Genomic DNA, 22,194 nt, shown 5'->3' on the forward strand with positions numbered 1-22,194 from the left:
CCTTTATCAATGCTAATTTCCTATTCCTTTTTGATCGTGTTTTCTTTAATTGCCCTATTTTGTGGTTGGTGATGTTTTGTATTTTTTACCCTTTTATCACACTTTCACATTAAATTTTGATCTTTTTCTTTTGCTATCATGCCATTTCCCCTGTATGTCTTTTTTTCCTCAGTCTTGGTCAGTTATTTCCTGGGATATTTTTTCATTTTCTGTGATAACATTCATATGGCAAGGTACTTGAAGGAATCTGCCATTTAGATGAGAAAAAATTATGTTTCCCTTTACCAAATATTGATTAACGTAGAATCATGTACCTTTAAGGACATGACATTCATGAGAAGGCTTGGAATTTCTTGGAATACCTATATTGCCAGAATGAACATTAAAAACTATAATACTTCGAATGTGGTGCTGAGAGATAAGAAAAAGTGAAAGATGAATTTGAAGACTAGTTAAATAATGGCTTTAACATGATAAATCAGGGTCAGAGTGATTTTTTTTTTTTTGTGGTAGATACTTTTATTGTTTTAGGGGTCATAATGACTAATCTAGCCAATAACGCAATTGAAAAGCCACCATGTAGGGTATTGGGAGTCTGATTTGAATGTACAAGAGAGTTTGACAATACTGATGTCTGTCTCTTAATGTTTATGTACTTTCTAAATACTTCCAATGCAATTTATAACATATTAAATGAACTTAACTAATTTTAGTACTTTTTACTTCTACACCTTTACCATGATTGAGTTAATTAACAGGTATTTTACTTTAGCAATACACAAAAACTACTTTCTCCATTATTTTATGAAAACCTAAGATTCCCAATGGAATCAAGATTATCTTCCCCCTACCACCACTTTATTTTTTTCCCAAATTCTACTCAATTTATTCATTTTTTAAAAAGATATTACATTAAAAATATATGAGGTCCCCATTCACCCCCAGCACCCCCACTCCACCACTCCCCCCCCAATAACACTCTCCCCCATCATCATGTCACATCCATTGCATCTGGCGAGTACATCTCTGGGCATTGCTGCACCCCATGTCCCTTGTTCCACACCATAGCCCACACTTTCCCACGTTCCATCCAGTGGGCCATGGGAGGACATACAACATCTGGCAATTGTCCCTGGGGCACCACCCAGGACAACTCCAAGTCCCAAGAATGCCTCCACATCTCTTCTTTTCCTCCCCTTCCCCGCACCCAGCAGCCACCATGGCCACTTTTTCCACATCAATTGCACATTTTCTCGATTATTAACCACAATAGTTCATAAATAGAATATCATTAAGTCCACTCTGATCCTTACTGTATTCCTCCTTCCTGTGGACCTTGGCTTGGTTGTGTCCATTCCACATCTATGTCAAGAGGGGGTTTAGATTCCACATGGATACTGGATGCAATCCTCCTGCTTTCAGTTGTAGACACTCTAGGCTCCATGGTGTGGTGGTTGACATTCTTCAACTCCATGTTAGCTGAGTGGAGTAAGTCCAATAAATCAGAGTGTAGGGGCTGAAGTCTGTTGAGGCTCAGGGCCTGGCTATCATATTGTCAGTCCAGAGATTCAAATCCTCTAGATATATCTTAAGCCCCAGCACCAACTACAATTCCAGTAAAGTAGCATGAAAGGCTTGTGAAAAGAGATCCCATCTGAGTCCAGCTCCATCACGCAGAAACACCAACTCCAAAGAAGGGCCAACTGACATGGCAGTGAACCCCATCTGCCATGACCATAGAACCTGTGGGTCTCTTTAGCCCCCAAAAGGACCAATACCTGGGGTGGTATCTACTTTATCTGTCTCTGAGACTCTACTCAGGTGTGCATAAAGGCAATCCTTCTGACAACCTCCAGACTCTTTTTTAGAAACTCATAGCTATATAAACTCATTTGTCCTTTCCATTTCCCCCTTAATTTAGGTCAAACAGCATTTTTAACTCCTGTTATTATATGTAGACAGGGATATTCTGCTGGTCCATGTTGAACCTTTAATTCAAGGTCATTTTCTTGTTGCATCATCAGCTGGTACTTGGTAGTGATCCCTCAGTGCCAGGGAGGCTCATCCCCAGGTGTCATGTCCCATGCTGGGGGGAAGGCATTGCATTTACATGCTGAGTTTGGCTTCGAGACTGGCCACATTTGAGTAACACGGAGGCTGTCAGGAGGGAACTCTTAGGCACAGTACTGCTCTAGGCCTTGTTTTTATTTCAGGTGTATAAACTCACAAGCACAGTCATTAGTATCAGGGGCTCACTGTTGGACCCTCATTCCTTCCTGATCCTTACCGATGCACCTGGTGGACTGCTGCTGCTCCCCTAGGGACCACGACAGAGCCCCCCCTGGCCAGTAACCCAGTACAGTATACCCCCCAGCTGTTGTTTTTAATTGTTTCTTCTATGAGTATATCCAAACATTTCCATGCCCCCTGGACATATGCCCTGTATAACTCCCTGTCAACCATATATTGCCTGTCCATAACATCCCATACCAGTATTCCTCTGCTGCCATTGTTGAACCACTCTGTGATCCAAAACTTCCTGAAAAGTGAAGCCCAATGTAATGTCAGGTTCCCTTACTAGTAAAATGGAAAATAGCGATGAGTTTAAAGGTTAGATATAGAATACATACTGATTTGGAAAAATTCTACATCCTATCTTTTTCTTTTCTTTTTTCCTCATTATTGAGCTTCTCTTCACAGGAGCCCTAGATCACAGTAATTCATATATACAATATACAGTACTCCCACACATCCACCATAAAACCTTTGTGCTTCCACAGCGATAATCTTTTAACTTATTCATATCATATTTACTGAAACTGATGTACAGACTCCGAGACAATAGCTTTCAAACAAGGTGACATCTGTGCTTACAATGTGGTCCATACTTTAGGATATACAGTTTTCTAAATTTTTTAGTTATCCTATGTTTTGCATTATGGTTTACATTATTAGTCTGTCATTCCCTATATGTTTTTTGTGTAATATTACATGTTTTATATTCATCCTTGTGTACTCTCGCGAAACTCCTCTCTTGCCCCCACATTTACCTTGGTTCCATCCATTCAACATCCATTTTCCCCTCCCCTTGGGGCCCACAGTGACAGCCAATCTCCATTTCCTGAGGAGCCATGTCCAGAGATACTTGCAACAATGTTCAGGGCCTGACTTGTTCAACTGCTCTAATGCCCTGGGAGCCACCCTTTCTCTCGAGAGATACAGTTCCCTCTATTTGATGGCATTAGTCCTCCCCAGGATGTGGGTCCACCCCCACTCTCACTACTTGGGTCTCTACCCAATGGTACAACCCACCCTGGAAAAATGAGCATTCAGACATTCCCCAGGAGTCCATCCCGCATCAGACCATCCCCTCCGAGCATCCTAAACAGGTAACCCTCCTAATTATATTTTGATACGGTTTTCTCAGCATTTTACTCTCAACCAACACCTGACACTCTCTTACGTTCATATGTTGCCCCTCCCTCCCCCCAATTTTTTGGGCAATATTACCCTTCCACCCATCCCCAGCCCCCCTCAAACCCGCAAAGCCCCACCCAAAGACAACTCCTTGCCCCCATTTTGTCTCTTCTTTGTGTTCATACTTATCGCCAGCTCATCATAGATTCCACCCCTGCAGACATCAGCTCACATCCTTCCTCCACCCCCCGATTTCCTGTAAGCCTATCTTCCAGTCTCTAGCTCTCTGAGGCAGCTTGCTTATTTCATATCATTGAGTTCATGTAGTATTTGTCCTTCAATGCCTGGGTTGCTTCACTCAACATAAGGTTCTCAAGATTCATCCATGTTATCACGTGTGTTTGTAGTGTATTTGTTCTTAAGGCCGAGTAGTATTCCATTGTATGTATATACCACATTTTATTGATCCACTCATCTTTTGATGGGCATTTGGGTTGATTCCAACTTTTGGCGATAGTGAACAATGCTGCTATGAACATTGGTGTACATATATCGGTTTGTGTCCTTGCTTTCAGTTCTGCTGGGTATATACCCAGCAGTGGAATAGCTGGGTCATATGGCAAATTTATGGTTAGTTTTTGAGAAACCGCCAAACTGTCCTCCAGAATGGTTGGATACTTCTGCATTCCCACCAGCAGTGGATGAGTGTTCCCATTTCTTCACATCCTCTCCAGCATTTGTATTCTTCTGTTTTTTTCATAGCTGCCAATCTTATGGGAGTAAGATCGTATCTCATTGTAGTTTTGAGTTGCATTTCCCTGATAGCTAGAGATTTGGAGCATTTTTTCATGTGCTTTTTAGCCATTTGTATTTCTTCTTTGGAGAAGTGTCTGTTTAAATCTTTTTCCCATTTTTTAAATGGGTTGTTTATCTTTTTATTTTCAAGGTATAGGAATTCTTTATATATGCAAATTATAAGTCTCTTACCAGATATATGGTTGCCAAATATTTTCTCCCATTGTGTGGGTTCCCTTTTTACTTTCTTGACAAACTCCTTTGAGGTGCAGAAGGCTTTAATTTTGAGGAAGTCCCATTTATCTATTTTTTCTTTTGCTGCTCGTGCTTTTGGTGTGATATTCATGAAGTCATTTCCTATTACAAGGTCCTATAGATGTTTCCCTACACTGCTTTCCAAGGTCTTTATGGTCTTGGCTCTTATATTTAGGTCTTTGATCCATCTTGAGTTGATCTTTGTATAAGGTGTGAGATGGTTATCCTCTTTCATTCTTCTACATATGGATATCCAGTTCTCCGGGCACCATTTGTTGAATAGGCCATTCTCTCCCAGTTGAGAGGGTTTGGTGGCTTTATTGAATATTATATGGCTATATATATATGAGGTTCTATACCAGAACTTTCAATTCGATTCCATTGGTCTGTGTGTCTCTCCTTATGCCAATACTGTGCTGTTTTACTACTGTAGCTTTGTAGTATGTTTTGAAGTCAGGTAGTGTGATTCCTCCAATTTCGTTTTTCTTTTTCAATATGTCTTTGGCTATTCGGGGCCTCTTTCCTTTCCAAATAAATTTCATAGTTAGTTTTTCTAGTTCCTTAAAGAAGGCTGTGTTGATTTTTATTGGGATTGCATTGAATGTGTAGATCAGTTTTGGTAGGATAGACATCTTAATAATATTTAGTCTTCCTATCCACGAACAGGGAATATTCTTCCATTTATTTAAGTCTTCTTTGATGTCCTTGAACAGTCTTGTGTAGTTCTTGGTGTATAAGTTTTTTACATCTTTAGTTAAATTTATTCCTAAATATTTGATTTTTTAATTTACTATTGTAAATGGTATTTGTTTCTTGATTTCCTCCTGATATTGCTCATTATTGGTGTACAGAAATGCTATTGATTTTTGCGCATTGATCTTATAACCTGCGACTTTACTAAACTCATTTATGAGTTCTGGAAGCTTTGTTGTAGATCTCTCAGGGTTTTCTATGTATAGGATCATGTCATCTGCAAATAATGAAATTTTGACTTCTTCCTTTTCAATTTGAATGCCTTTTTTATCTGGTTCTTGCCTCAGTGCCCGACCAAGTACTTCTAAGACAATGTTAAATAGAAGGGGAGACAGTGGACATCCTTGTCTTGTTCCTGAGTTTAGAGGGAAGGAGTCTAGGATTTTTCCATTGTGAACAATGTTGGCTGTAGGTCTTTCATATATATGCTTTATCATGTTCAAAAAATTTCCTTGTATTCCGATCTTTTGGAGTGTTTTTATCAAGAAAGGGTGCTGTATTTTGTCAAATGCATTTTCTGCATCTGTAGATATAATCGTGTGATTTTTTCCTTCAATCTCTTTATATGGTGTATTACATTGATTGATTTTCTTATGTTGAACCATCCTTGCATACCTGGAATGAATCCCACTTGGTCGTGGTGTATAATTCGTTTAATGTGTTGTTGAATACGATTAGCAAGTATTTTGTTAAGTATTTTTGCATCTAGGTTCATTAGAGAAATTGGTCTGTAATTTTCCTTTCTTGTGGTGTCTTTGTTTGGCTTTGGTACTAGGGTAATGTTGGCATCATAGAAGGAGTTAGGCAGTGTTCCTTCTGTTTCGAGTTTTTGGAATAGTTTCAGCAGGATTGGTGCTAGTTCTTTCCAGAATGTTTTGTAGAATTCACCTGTGAAGCCATCTGGCCCTGGGCTCTTCTTAGTTGAGAGGTTTTTAATGACTGATTCTATCTCTTTACTTGTGATTGGTTTGTTGAGATCATCAATTTCTTCTTTCGTCAGTATGGGCTGCTTATGTGTTTCTAGGAATTTGTCCATTTCCTCTGAATTGGTGTTTTTGTTGGAATATAGTTTTTCAAAGTATCCTCTTATGATAGTCTTTATTTCTGTGGGGTCAGTGGTGATATCTCCTTTCTCATTTCTTATTTTGTGTATTTGCATCTTCTCTCTTTTTTTCTTTGTTAGTCTCACTAAAGGTTTGTCAATTTTGTTGATCTTGTCAAAAAAACAGCTCTTGGTCTTGTTTACCTTTTCAAGTGCTTTCTTATTTTCTATTTCATTTAGTTCTGCTCTTATCTTTGTTATTTCCTTCCTTCTTCTTCCTGTTGGATTACTTTGTTGTTGTTTTTTCTAATTCCTCCAAATGTGCAGTTAGTTCTTCAATTTTTGCTCTTTCTTCTTTTTTGATGTATGAATTTATGGCTATAAATTTTGCTCTCAGTACTGCTTTTGCTGCATCCCATAAATTTTGGTATGTTGTGTTATCATTATCATTTGTTGCACGGTAGTCATTGATTTCTTTTGAGATTTCCTCTTTGACCCACTGTTTTTCTAAGAGTGTGCTGTTTAATTTCCAAATCATGGTGTGAAATTTGGGCCTCTGGCTCTTGCAAATTTCCAGCTTCACTCCACTGTGGCCAGAGATATTATTTTGTATGATTTCAATCTTTCTGAATTCATTAAGCCTTTCTTTGTGGCCTAGGATATGGTCTATCTTGGACAATGATCCATGTGCACTTGAGAAAAATGTATATCCTGCTGTGTTTGGGTGTAATGATCTATTTATGTCTATTAGATCCAGCTCCTCTAATATACTGTTCAAATATTTTCTTTAGTGATTCTCTTTTGAGATGTTCTGTCCAGAGTTGATAGTGGTGTATTAAAATCCTCCTCTATAATGTAGATTCATCTATTCTTTCACTTAGTTTTCCAGCGTTTGCCTCACGTATTTAGAGGCGCCCTTGTTAGGAGCATAAATATTTATGATTGTTCAATCTTCTTGACAGATTGTCCCTTTCACTCATATGTAGTATCCTTCTTTGTCTCTCACAATTGTTTCGCATTTAAAGTCTATTTTGTCTGATATTAATATAGCTACTCCTGCCTTTTTTGGTTTAAGTTTGCTTGTATGATTGTTTTCCAACCATTCACTTTCAGCCTCCATGAGCCTCTGGGTCTAAGATGTGTCTTTTGTAGACAGCATATAGATGGGTCATATTTCCTTATCCAATGTCTCAGACTGAATCTTTTGATAGGTGCATTTAATCCGTTGACATTCAATGTTATTACTTTCAAGGAATTATTTATGTTAGCCATATTTTGATTGGACTTGTGTTTTTCATATTTTGTTTGTTTGTTTGTTTGTTTTCTTCTCTTTTTGTCTTTTTTGTTGCTCTTACACTCTCCTCCAACTCTGCCTGTCCTGTTTTTTCCTTTCTTCCTGCAGAGCTCCCTTTAGAATTTCTTGAAGGGGAGGTTTCTTGTTGGCATACTCTTTCAGTTTCTGTTTATCTGTGAATATTTTGAACTCTCCATCATTTTTGAATGCTAGTTTAGCTGGATAGAGTATTCTTGGTTGGAATTTTTTTTTCTTTTAGTACCTTGACTATATCATACCACTGCCTTCTTGCCTCCATCGTTTCAGATGAGAAATCAACACTTAATCTTATGGAGCTTCCCTTGTACGTGATCGTTTTCTTTTCTCTTGCTGCTTTTAGAATTTTCTCTTTGTCTTGGGCATTGGATAATTTGACAAATATATGTCTTGGGGTGGGCCTGTTGGAGTTTATGATGTTTGGGGTGTGCTGTGCTTCTTGGATATGTACATCTGTCTCTTTTAGTAGATTTGGGAAGTTTTCAGCCATTATTTCCTGCAACACTCCTTTTGACCCCTTTCCCTACTCTTCTCCTTCTGGGATGCCTATAATATGTATGTTTGTGCATTTTGCATTGTCATTCAGGTCCCTAAGTCCTAGCTGGATTTTTTCTATCTTTGTATCAATCAATTCTACTACCTGTTTGATTTCTGATGTACTGTCTTCCACATCACTAATTCTCTGCTCTGCCTCTTCTAATCTGCTGTTATTTGCTGCGAGTGTACTTTTGATTTCTTGAACTGTGGTGTTCATTCCCATCATATCTGTTATCTTTTTGCGTATGTCTGCAATTTCCCCTCCAAGTGTTGTCTTCATGTTGTTAACCTCTTCCTTTACTTCATTAAATTTATCGGTGATATATGTTCTGAGATCTTTATTTACTTGTGCGAAGTTCTGCTCCCCTTCCTGGTTTTTAGTTTGTTCATTGGATTTAGCCATGTTTTCCTGATTACTGGTTTGGTTTGTAGATTTTTGTTGCTGTCTGGTCATCATTTTATCTTGACGGGTTTAATCAGTTCCTTAGCTTCTTTGTCTAGTCTTGGGGATTAATTAGCTGTTGTTTTTGCATAAGTGTTATATCTTCTCTTTGTCACTTTGTTCTTCTTATTCTAATTTCTTATTGCTGGCTGAGTTCTCTTTGAAGGAAAGTATTAGGGCCAGGGAAAGGCAATTGTGTAAGAAAGGAAAATGTGTAAAGTAACGTTGGTAATAAATGTTAACAGAGCAACAATATGAGATCTGGGAGGATGGATATTAGATTCATGTAAGTTGTGTAGAGTTATAGCAGTAGGTAGAGTACCTATAATGAGGTAGTCGACTGAATATGGGAGGAATATGGTATGAATTAAAAAGCTATTGTTTTCATGAGAGAGGGAAAGAGAAAAGAAAGGCAATAGTTTCAAGAGTGGATAAAAGACAGAAAACAAAACAAAGGTATTAGAAATTAAGAGTTAGACAGTTTGGGGATCAAAGAAAGGGAGGTGGGATATAGGAGAGACAGTAGATGATGGGGGATATCAAGATGTAGGGGAAAGGGGATAGTGTAGGTAGCCAAAATCAATTCACACAGAAATGAGGCAGCGGAGGATGAGGAAACCCAGCAAATGTGAGGTGTTCCCTGCAACGCCTATTGTATAATTAAGAAAAAATAAAATAAGAAGAAAATGAGGGACAAGAGATAGAAGAAAAAAAAAAAAGAGAAGAAAGGAAGAAAGAAAAAGGGGATGGGTAAAGGGAGGGGAACAAGTAGGGAAAAGAAAAAAAGATATAGAATAACCACAACAGCAACAACAAACAAACAAAGAAACAAACAAACAAAAAACCTAAATAACTGAAAAAATAAAAAAACAAAAAAAACAAAAACAAAAAAAATACTTTGGGGCATATGCTGGGAGAAAAGACTAGGAGATAATGCAATGTTAGCAATCAGGACATTAAAAAAAATAAAAAATAAAATAAAAGTAAAAACAAAACAAAACAAAAAAGAAAAAATGCAAACGTTGAGGTCTAGGACATTCATGGACCTCAGATGGACCTCAGGGCATGATGGATTCAGGGATGGAAAGTCTGAGATATTGAAGACTCAAGAGGTGTGAGTCTTTGGGGTGTAGGCCATGAGGGTTTAGGGGACTCAGACCTGGCAACCTCAAATCTGGTTAACAGGGAGCCTGGGAGCACGCAGTGCAACACAGCCTTCAAAGGATCCCCGCAGCTGCGTGCCAGCCCTATGGGTGAGGTCATATCCACAAACTCTATCTTATGTGTCTGAACCCCGCAATTCACTCACTCACTGGGGTCTATTCTGTGGATGTATCACCAATTCGACTTCAGGACACCCCCCACCCTGTAAGCCCCCAGAACAGCCACTTGGGGGCGCCTCTACACTGAAGCCAATTTAATGACGCAGATCAGTAGCCAGGCCGGGGGGGTGGGGCTCCAGCCGGAAACACCAATAACAGAGTCCAAAACCGAAATTCCCATGCTTCACAAAATATTCCCCTAATCGGCTTCCAGACATCTCCCACCCTGCCAGACCCTGAGACAGCCTCCTGAGGCTGTCTCTTTATTGCTAGCAATTTAAGTGCACTGCAGCGGCAGCAGGGCTTGGGGGGCGGGGCTCTAGGCAGATGCGCTATTATTTGTGTCTGCAATCAAAAATTCCCCACTTCACAATAAAACTCCCGTTTGTCTCCCCAAATCGATCTGCAAAGGCTTCCTTTCCTGTAAACCCCCCAATAGCCTGCTCAGGGCTTATGAATTCCCTAGTACAGAGCCTCTAGAAATCGCCACTGCAGCACCGGTGCTGCGGCTCCACCCACCCCAGGAGGAAACATCCTGTGGGCAGCTCCCACCTCTGTGTAATAAAGTCTCAATTATGTCTTATAGATGAATTTTCTCTGTTACCTTCCCACCAAATCAATGTCCAGACACCTCCTGCCCTGCAAAAATCCCGAAACAGCCTGGTCCGGAAGAACCTCCAACGCTGCCCAGCTGCTTCTTTGCAGGAGAGATTATCAGGTAAGCTCACTCAGCCACCATCTTGCCCTGCCCCTCCCCCCAGAGTGATTTTTAATGTCATTTAGTCCATCTTATCATCGAGTGTCTGAAATCTACTCTACAGCATTACAAACAATCATTAAGAGTATGCTTACAGGGCAAGGATAACCAAATACAAATTAACTAGCTAGGTCTTCATCTTCCCCTATTGAGTGAAAATCTATCTTAATGTAGATTTGTATTTTGAAACTAGTTTAACTCACTGAAATGATATGTTTACAAAAAGTCTAATTCTATTGTAACAGAGTGCTTTAAATATTTGAAAACAGATATTTTATTTCTTATTTCTGTATTTAAAAAATGCTTAACTCTGAGTAGATATACGAAGTTTCTGCTCCTAAGTTTACCTTGGGCAGAATTTTTGCTGCCATTTCACCATACTTACCATATCCTTTATAATATATATCTGTTTTCCTACATATATATTGTGTATAATATTTTACTACCAAACTTGAACATATAATTCTGGAAGATGTTTGAGCAACTGATAGGAGAAGGTGTTCATATTCCCTTTCAATCAAGAGATCATGTAATGTTGAGTGTGTTAATGTTTTTTGGAACTGAAACTAATATTGAATTTCTTTACTTTTCATATATGGGGTACTATTCTACTGCATTTGGATTTTTAGAACTGAGTACCTATTGCATGCTAACTTGCAAGATTTGGCTCATCATTCTTATTTATTAAGATTCTTTTAGAATTTAACTTTATTATGCTACATATTCAATAGTTCTTTCCTGATTGAAGTCATTCTCCATTCATGTTATTGGTAGTGAAGACAACATATTCAAGGGCAAAATTCAGTGAAACTCCATTACAGACTGGCATTCATCCTCTACCCAGCATTTTTTGACCACCACTTACTCAATTTGTAATTCATCAAATTGAAATATTATTGTATTAGTCTGCCAAAGGGGCAATGATGTAAAGTACCAGAAATATGTTGACTTTTATAAAGGGTATTTATTTGGAATAAAAGCTTATAGTTACAAGGCTAACACAACATTGCTTTTGTACCAAAGTCCATTGCCAAATGTTGAAGCAAGATGGTCACTGATCTCTGCCATGGTTCAGCCTTCCCTTCTGGGCTTCCTTTCAGCTGCAGGCTGGCATAGGGTTTGTCTCTCAGGACCTCCTCTCTCTCCTGCCATGGGGCACATTTCTTTCAGGGTCTTCTACATCTTACGTTCCCAAAGTCGTCTGTAAACTATAAGGCGAATGGCTCATCTCTCCCTAGCATCCCCCCGCAAAAAAAGGCAGAGCTCCCTCTCTTCCTGTGAGTCTTCTTGAGTGAATATCCATTTATATTAGCCCACCAAGGGAGTAGAGACTTAACCTGAGTTGCACCTTAATTAGCCAATCAGAAGCCCCCAATTAATTTTATCAAGTAAACTCAATCGGAAACCCCTCACTGAATTTAATACAATCAATGGTTATCATATCAAGAGGATAGATGAATTTGCAAACATAATATTTCTCTTTTGGGGTTTCACAAAAATAATCTCAAACAATCACAATCACTTAACTCTAATTGTGCTTAAATTTCATGAAAACATCTAGTCAAATGCCAATATTTCTAATGCATTCTCCTTATCAACTAGTCTAGTAATTCCTTCAAACACATTTTATAAGCTTTTTACTATGGTAAAACAGACCAGGCCTAGAGCTGAATAATTTAAATCAGGCTTTTATTTAGATTAATTTTGTATATTTAAATATCTCACATGATCACCCTCTGTTTCTGTTTACAGGGTTACAAAAACAAAAAAGATGATTTAGTCCCTTTGATTAGTGCCTGTTCAAATTCTATGACAAATACAGTGAAAACATTTTTGAATAATTTTTCTTTTGCTCCTTCCTAGTCCTCTTTCACATGTCAGGATCAAATAAGGTGTCTTCCTTTTCTTATGTCTGTGTGTGTGTCTCTCTCTGTCTCCAGTTTTATCAGACTCAGCAAGAGGGCAGAGACTCAACATGACTTATATCCCCAGTCAAAAGCCCTAAAGTAATCTTATCAAGTAATCCAATCAAAGGGCCTCAGTGGAATCAAATGGTTTCACAACTACAGGAATAGATTAGGTTTTTTAAGAAACCATGATCTTTATGTTTTTGGGATTCATAAAGTACTCACAGGACTTAACCTCAAAATTGGAAGAAATAGAAAAAGAAGAGTAAAGTGAGCCAAAAAACAAGCAGAAGGAAAGAAACAACAAAGATCAGAGTGGCAAAAAATGAAATAGAGAAAAAAATCAATAAAATTAACTGACAAAGAAAAAAAAAACATAACTAAAATTAAAAATGCAAAGGGAGACATTACTACCAGACCCACAGAAATAAAAAGGACTATAATAGGATACTATAAACAACTGTACACCAACAAAGTCGATAACCTAGATGAAATGAGCAAATTCCTAGAAACACAACTGCCTACCCTGACTCAAAATGAAATAGAAAATTTCAACAAAGCAATAACTAGTATAGAGACTTAATCAGTAATCAAAAACTTCCCAACAAAGTAAAGCCCAGGGCCAGATGGCTTCACAAAAGAATTTTACCAATCATTACAAGAAGAATCAACAACAAATCTGCTCAAACATTTCCAAAAAATTGAAAGGGGAGCACTCTTCAATTCATTGCAGAAGGCCAATATCACCCTTATATGAAATCTAGACAAAGAAACCATAAGAAAAGAAAATTATAGAATATTATATCTTAAAAATATAGATGCAGAAAGTCTTATCAAAATACTAGCAAACTGAATCCCATGACACATCAAATAATTATATACCATGATCAACTGGAATTTTTCTACAGTATGTAAGGGTGGTTCAGTCATAAGATCACATTAAGAGAATAAAAGAAAAATAAACAACACACAGGATCATCTCAACTGATGCAGAAAAAGGCATTTGACAAAACATAGCATTTCTTCTTGATAAAAACACTTGGAATGCTAAGGACAGAAATACACTTCTTCAACATAATAAAGGGCATATATAAAAAGCCACATCTAACATCCTACCCTACTTAATGGTGAAAGACTATAAGTTTTCCGTCTAAGACCAGGAACAAGACAAAGATGACCACTGTCAACACTGTTATTCACCATTGCTCTGGAAGTTCTAGCCAGAACAATTAGGCAAGTAAAATAAATAGAAGTCATTCAAATTGGAAAGAAGTAAAACTTTTTCCGTTTGCAGATGACATGATTCTGTGTATAGAAAATCCTGAAAAACCCACAGTGAAGGTCTTGGAGCTAATAAATGAATTCAGCAAAATGACAGGTTACAAGTGCAACACCACAAAAATCCATAGTGTTTCTACATGCAAGTAATGAGCAATCAGAAGGAAAAAAAATCAAGAAAAAATTCTGCTTACAATCATCACTAAAAGAATTAAGTAACAAGGTATAAATCTTACCAAGGATGTGAAGAACTTATATACAGCAAACAATAAAATAATGCTAAAAAAAAGCAAAGAAGATCTAAATAAATGGAGGATATTTTCTGTTCATGATTTGGAAGACTAAATATTTTAAGAAGTCAATTCTACCCAAAGTGATTTACATATTCAGTACACTCCCTATCAAAATTCCAACAAATGCACATTGTACATTTTAATTTTAATATTTTGCAGAAATGGAGACTTAATCATCATATTTATATGGAAGCATAAGAAGCCACAAATATCCAAAGCCATCATTTAAAAGAAGAATGAATTTATTGGATTCATACTTCCTGATGTTAAAACTTAATGCAAAGCCACAGTAATTAAAACTGTGACACTGGCACAAGGACAGACCTATAGACCAATGGGATGAAATTTAAAGTACAGAAATCAACCTTCACATTTATGGCCAACTGATTTTTGACAAGGGAGCAAAGACCACGCAACTGGGAAAGAATAGTCCATTAAAAAAATGGTACTGAGGAAACTAGATATCCATATGCAAAACAGAGGGTGATCATATGGGATGGGTGGAACCCTATTTCTTACCATATACAAAAATCAACTCAAAATGGATCAAAGACCTAAATATAAGACCCAGAATTTTAATATTCCTAGTAGAAAGATTAGGGAAGCATCTTCATGACCTTGTGTTCAGCAATGGTTTCTTAGATATTATACTCAAAGCACAAGCAACCAAAGGGGGAAAAAAAGTAAATGTGACCTCCTCAAAACTAAAAAGTTCGTGCATAAAAAGACTGCCACAAAAGTGAAAAGACAACCTACTCAATGGCAGAAAATACTTGGAAAACACATACTTGGTAAGGGTTTAATATCTAGAATATATGAAGAAATTCTTAATCTCAATGAAAAAAAGACAACCCAATTAAAGAATGGTCAAAGGATTTGAAATAGACATTTTTCCAAAGAAGATCTACAAATGATCAAAAAACACATGAAAGGAAGCTCAACATCATTAGCCATCAAAGAAATACAAACCAAAACTACAATGAGATACCATTTCACACCTACTAGAATGGCTTCTATTAAAATGCAAAAATTATAAGTGTGGGAGAGCATGTAGAGAAGTAAAAGTACTCATTCACTGCTGGTCAGAATTTAAAATGTAAAATGATGCAACCACTTTGGAAGACAGTTTAGCAGTTCCTTAGAAAATTAAACACAGTATTACCATAAGACTTGGCAATCCCATTTCTAGGTATATACCTCAAAGAATTGAAAGCAGGGAGGGACTGGAGAAGATGTTTCACATCGATGTTTACAGCAACATTATTCACAATTGCCAGAAGATGGAAGTAACCCAAGTGTCCATAAACTGATGAACAGAAAAAGAAAATGTGATATATACGTAACGGAATATTATTCAACCATAAAAAGGACTGACATTCTAATGACATGTGACAACATGGGTGAGCCTTGAAGATGACATGTTGACTGAGATTATCAAGACACAAAAGGACAAGTATTATATGTTCTCTCTTATATGAAATAATTGAGTAAACAAACTTATAGGGTCAGAATCTAGAGCAAGGGACAGGGTAGGGGTGGGAAATAAGGAGTTAATGCTTAATATGTTCTAAGTTTCTATTTGGGTTGATGAAAAAGTTTGGTAATAGATGGTGATGGTAACGTAACACTGGGAATGTAGTTAATAGCACTGAATTATATATGTTACCCTTAAAAAAGGGGAAATTTGGGGGGCATACATATGTAACCAGAATAAACAAGTTTTAAAAAAATTCATGTATGACATAATTAGTAGTGATTCCCAAGTTAAACAATGCATTATAGTGAATAGTACATTATAAAAATTTGCTTTCATCAGTTGTAACAAATGTACCACAGCAAGACAAAGTTTTAATTATAGAATGGTGTGTTTGAATCCTGTATTTTATGCATGACTTTTCTGTAAACCCACAACTAGTCTAATTTTTTAAATTCTACATATTTCAATTGTTTTTGGTCTGTCAGTGTGCCTTTTTCATTGTCTACACTTGTGGGCTATTCTATTTTGCTTGATAATAGTATATCTAATTATGCAGCTTATGTCCAAGTATAAGCAAGAATACATAGATTATGAGAAGGATTATCAGACAGATACAAATATCAGCAAAAAATGAACTTTAGAAGTCAACATATCAACATGTGACTAGGCATGCAAATTACAAAATGATATATGAATGCTAAAAATAACTTCATGGAAGTATTAGATTATTTTTCCCAATATTTTCTGGGTTATTAATTTTCCTTTATTTAGCTTGCTTTGTTGCTGTTGTTGTTTTTAAATCTTGGTTTCAGAGCACTTTGGGAAAAATTGCCAATTGCCTACAGAAGTACAAATCTAACCTATGTCTAGAGAAAATCAAACTAGAGTAAAAATGTGTACTTAACTGTAATCATACAAATTTTTTTTGTTTTGTTTATTTCACTATGTATATAAGGCCACACTAAATAAAATGACTAAACACCCATAAAGACAATGTAAATCTAGACAAGGAACAATTTCTTAAAAGTCTTATAGTTGAATTGTTATGAGGAGAGGCTACTCTGCAAAACTCTGTTATTGATAATTGAAGCTCTTTTTCAATTGAATATTCAATTTCACTTGGAACCAATAATGAACTTATACTTTATTTATTTGAGGATTCTGGAATGTGTGGCTATGTCTGGAGGAATGTTATGGCAAGTCCTTCAATAGCTTTATTTACCTGGGAGCTCTGGGAATTTCCTGGGAAAGAATTCACCCTAAGGAACATAGACTCAGGCACGTGCGTTTGGCTCACAGAGAGTCAGAAGGAAGGTAGTGTGATGTTCAATATGTGCTTGGCCATTCTCATTGTTCTCTGGTGTCATGCTGATGGTTAAATGCCTGAATCATGGAAAAAGGGGTTGTGACAAAACACAGTGAAGACTAAAAGTGCTTAGACATTGAGCATGTAAAGGATCAGTAAACATTCAAATGGGCAGTTTTTTCAGTGGTAGACAATTGTAACTTTAGTTATGGAAGGAATGAGTATGTCTAGGTTTGCCAGATTTAGTAAATAAAAATAAAAGATGCCCAGTTAAATTTGAAATTGAGATAAGCTACAATTATGTTTTTTTTTAAAGTATTTAAGTATGTTCTTAGCAATATTTGGGACATAGGGATACTAAAAATAAATACCGTTGTTCATCTGAAATTCAAACTGAACTGGGTATCCTGCATTTTAACCAGCAACCCTGTGCATGTCATCAACATTGATAGTGGCAGTGGCAGGAGGCAGGGCTGTTATTATAAATACTGCTACCATGATATTCTTTTGTATATCTCCAGATGCACAAGATTAATTCTTTAAACACTGTATTTAGGTGAGGAATTGCTGATTTGTAGGATAAGGGCATATTCAGTTCTATAAGATAATGCTAAATTGTTTTCCAGAGTTATTATACCAATTAAATTCTCAGCAGCTCTGTCTAGAGTTCACCACTTCTCCACATCCCCACAATCATTTAGTATTTGCAGACTTCTTAATTTTTGTCAATTTGATGGGTATAAAATGGTTCTCATTATGGTCTTAATTTTACACTTCTCTAAATACTAATGAGATTGAACAGCTTTTTCTATGTTAAATGGCCATTCACATTTCTCATCTGTGAAATGCTTTTTTGTTTTCTATTGGGATAGTCATTGTTATGAATTTATTTGTAGAGTTCCATTATATACTTTGGACACATAATTATTTTGTATTTATACTGTTGCTAAGATATCCTTCCAACTTCATAAAAAGTCTTGATAGCAGTAGAGTGCTGTTTTTTTTCATTCTCTTTTTACTTCAACCATTCTGAATATGCTCCTTGGTACTTTCTCTCATATCTCATGTTGGATACCTAGCCCTTTCATATTTAGGTGTTCTTTTCTCTTATAATAGTATTTGTTTCTATTGTTTATTTACTTTGCTATCTCTGGATTCATATCTTTCATTGGCTTTGGTAGGTATATTCTTAAGCTGCTTGACTATTATTTTTCCATCATATCTATTATCTTCTAGGCTTTTACTGGACATATGTTATACATTATCTCATTCTTTTGAATATACATATGTATTTTATAATTTCTATATTTTTGTCCTTCTCTATATTTCACTAATAGTAAGAACAAATTTTACTTAATCTTCTGTTTAATCCTGGTACTAAGTTTTGAATTTCAATAATTATATATTTTTGACAAATCAATTTGCTTATATTTAAACCTTGCCTAGCTGTTGTTTCCAGACCGTAGTTATATATATTGCTAATTGGCCCAGGAAACCATAGCTTTCTGCTATTAGCTTAAAGTTAATTTTTTATTTATTTTTGTAATGTGGAGATTTTTCTAACTTTCTTGCAAGGCCAATAAAGTTTTAAAGTGTAATAATTTTGATAACATATCCATGATAGTATTGTGTTATTATAGAAGATCCATTGAAATATTTATTGTCATTCCTCTGGAGTAGAAACCTGTGATTACTCATTATTTTTGTCTCTGTTAAATGTTCCTTTTTTGAGGGGCCTCTCCTGACCTCCAGATTATGTTAATTCCCTTTGTAGAGTATTAGTGCCTTTTCCTAACACTTCTCACAGATTTATTTTCTCTGATAGACCTTAAACTCCTTGCAGACACTGAATTTTAATCCTGACTCAGGGACTAACATATGCAGGAAACTAACTTAATTTCTTGAATTGAGTTGGCATGAACTTAATGTGGTGGGTATTAAGAGCTAAATTTATATATTAACAACAGCAAGAGGGTATATCTTCACATGGGACCAAAGTGGAGGAAAAATGAAAATGCTTAAATCCACAGTTTAGCTGAGAGGACTAATTAATAGTTTAGCTGAGAGGGCATAATCATGGGAGCTCTCTGATATTTCTAGAGAAATTTTAAGAGGACTTGAGTTCCTGAAGAAAGGAAAACAAAGCTAAAGAAGTAATGAGAGGGCAGATGTGGCTCAAGCAGTTAAGTGCTTGCTTCCCACATGGGAGGACCTGGGTTTAGTCCCCAGTGCCTCCTAAAAAAATACAAACAACAAGCAAACAAATGAAAAAACCAACTTGGGGGAGCCAATGTGGCTCTGTGGTTGAGTGCCAGTTTTCCACATACAAGGTACTGGGTTCAAACGTTGACCTTGGTACCTCAAAAAAAAAAAAAAAAAGTAATCATTTCATGATCCTGTGTTATCCTTTAGGCTTATACCTCCAGGAAAACATAAATAATAACTTAATCACAGTTCTTTAGGGCAAAGGAATCTGATTTTTTTTTTCTTTCACTAAACTAGTAAATCGGTGTTTATGATCACAGAGTACTACTCCTCACATTTACAATTTTAGTGGAATCAGTTATTGGCCTTATTGTTCTTTCCACTTTCTGTGGAAAACAATTAAAAGAGTGTGACCAAAATATGACTGAAGTTCTGTCAACCAGCCTTAGTATTAAACGTGCTTTTAACAAGTAGTGTATGCTGTATAGAAACAGTCTCTGTAAATTATTAAATCATAGGTTTTATATTTTTTCATGGCATTAGACATACCTGATAAAAAGTAGAATAAGACAGAAAGGCACATCTCAATGAGTAAAAATTTTACTACAAGTACTTTCTTATTTATCTTTATCAGGTAGAGATTTCCTTTTTTTTTTCACATTTCCCTCTGCTTTGTTGCAAATACTTAGTCACTTTTACCAACTCATATGTTTTATTAAATTTCCATTTAATTTTTCTGACATGAATTCTGTTTTGAATTTTCATTGTAATCATGTAACATTTTAATAGTTTGCTTAATTTGAGCTCCCATGACTTCTACAGTTTTTATGATTTCTGAAACTTATGTGTATTCTCCTCAATCCAAATTGGCATATAGCATAACTACTTCTGCACAGACACAAGTGAGAGAATTAATCTATTATAGTGGCAACAGGAACTACATTATGGCAGTGAGTCTTGGTTACTCCTTTCAAGTACAGCTAAGCTTGGGAGGCCAAATTTAAGCAGGTAAAACTATTCCCTTTCCCTGCCTAGTACTACAGAGAGTATCTCTCCTTTGAATAATGAATAAGGAGGCATTACCAGCAGATAAGAGAAATGATGTTGAAGCTCTTAAAATGCTGGCATTAAAACAGATACTTGCAGCTACAGAGACCTTCACTGTGGCAAAATGACCTGGAATGCTGTCCTTATCTAGAGAGGGCAAAAAGTAAGCCTGTGTAAGGAAAAACAGTTAAGGCCCTCACTGATGATGACGGTTGTGACAGCAACACCAGTAAATGTTGATCATTTTTTAAATCCTATAAAAACCTATAGTGTTATATAAGGTGAACTAAAATGAGGCAAGATTGTCGAGGATTATGATTGCCCAATAAATGTACTCTTCTCAAGGTATATTTATTTATTGACTAAGCATAAAACAGTACTTTTCAAGTATGTCAGTTTATCTACATTTCTAACACTTTGAACCACCATCATAATCATTCAATACTGGAGATAAACTTTTACCTTATATTAGAGTAAGAGAGTCAGTAGACTGGTCAGCATGGTTTACTGTTTATTACTTTTTAAATTTTACTTTAGAGAACTTGTGGGTTTACAAAATAATAATGGCATAACATAAAGGATTTCCATACACCAGCCCCAAAATTGGAACAGTAGTTACAATTGATAAAAGAACATTAAAATATTACTATTATAGCTTAGTTTAGGTGTATTTTCCCTATAAACCACCTTTGTTTTAGCTTGCCAAAAGGCTATTAATGCACAGGACTAGTATTGTGTTGAATTTTATAAAGGAGGTTTATTTGGGGTAAAAGCTTATAGCTCCAAGGTGGTGAAAAGTTCAACTGAAGGCTCCATAAGAGGTTCTTTCTTACCAATGTCAGCTAGTGTTGATCTGGACGTATTGCCGTGTGCTGCTTAAACAATCCTGTGATTCTCTATCTCCTGGCATAAAGTTTGTGTCTTAGGACTTCTATCCTTGTGGCTCACCTGTGGGCAAAACTGGTGTCTCTTCTCTCATATGGCAGTTCCCTTTTTCCTTTGTCTGTCTGTCCGGGTGAGTCTGTTTATATCAGACTCAGAAAGGGGATAGAGACTCAACTCGAGTCACACCTCATAATGTAGACCAGTAAAAAGCCCTACAGAAATCTTGAAAGGTAATCTAATCAACGCTCCTGCAACTGAGTTTAATGCTATCAAAGGGTGTCACACGCAGAGGAATAGATTAATTTACAAACATTACCATTCTTTTCTGGGGAGTCATAAAATCTCAAATTACCACAACACTATTATTAACAGCCTATATTAACATTGTACATTTGTTATAGTTCAGAAAGAGTGTTCTCATATTTGTACTGTTAACCACAGTCCATCTTCTAACACAGGGTTCACTGTGTTATACAGTTTCATGCCTTGTATAATCCATCCAAAGTGTACACTCAGTGGTTCTCAGTTTCATCACAGACAGGTGCTATCATCACCTCCATCACTTTTAGAATGTCTTCATTACTGCAAAAGAAAACTCCTATATACTCTTATATTCCCTCACTGATGACCCTTAGCATTGATATATTACGTTCGTTGCCATAGATGCAAAAATATTGCAATATTACTATAAACTATAATTCATAAGTTACATTAGTTGTATTTTCCTATGTATCACTATATTCTTAACATCCTGTAATAATGACATATTTATTCTAGTTCATAGAAAAACATTCTTGTATTTGTATTGGTAACCACAAACTATATCCATCACTGACTTCACTAAGTTATATGGTCCCAAGATTATCATTTAGCATTCTTTCTATTGACATTTATGTCCCCAAATTAACCTTTTCAGGCACAATCACATCTGTAAATCAATGGTGTTAATAATACTCACTATAATGTATTACAATCAACTCTACCCATCTCCAAACTTTTACAATCTTCCTTATTAAAAATTCTACATATATTAAGAATCAGCTCTCCCTGCTCAACCCTCAATCTTTCTCTTAGTAATCCATCTCTAGATTTTAACTCCATGTGTACACTAATTGTATTTAGTTCATATTAATGAAACATAGATAT

Source organism: Dasypus novemcinctus, chromosome 4 (assembly GCF_030445035.2).
Source record: "Dasypus novemcinctus isolate mDasNov1 chromosome 4, mDasNov1.1.hap2, whole genome shotgun sequence".
NCBI lineage: Eukaryota > Metazoa > Chordata > Mammalia > Cingulata > Dasypodidae > Dasypus > Dasypus novemcinctus.